Source organism: Sus scrofa, chromosome 2 (assembly GCF_054392235.1).
Source record: "Sus scrofa isolate SSC_HxYL_T2T_F1_AM1 chromosome 2, Sscrofa_HxYL_maternal_Yorkshire_Landrace_v2.0, whole genome shotgun sequence".
Classification (NCBI taxonomy): Eukaryota; Metazoa; Chordata; class Mammalia; order Artiodactyla; family Suidae; genus Sus; species Sus scrofa.
The window spans coordinates 70,993,530-70,993,882 of record NC_139384.1 but is presented as its reverse complement, the minus strand read 5'-3'; positions in this window follow the sequence as shown (position 1 = coordinate 70,993,882).

The window sequence follows — 353 nt, the reverse complement described above, 5'->3', positions numbered from 1 at the left end:
GGCTCTGCCTCCAAGCTTAATCTTTATAAAACCGTAATGCTTTTCATTCATATAGAGAGAAACAATTGCAGAACAGAAAATAACATTTTCTTGTTGGAGGTTTACAGAAACATAGTGACTAGACTTATGTGGACTGCTGCAAGACCAAAGGATTATCAACATCCCCTCCAGCGTCTGACCAGCACCAAGAGGTCTGCAACAACCAACTACACTCCTTCCCTTTTAGTATAAATAATTCTGAATTGAAATTCAAGTAAGATGATTCTTTGGGAAAATAGGTCACCATAGGTCACCATCTACTCAATGTGCTGGTTTTCTGTATAAAGTACTTTTCCTTTCCCTAATACCTCTCA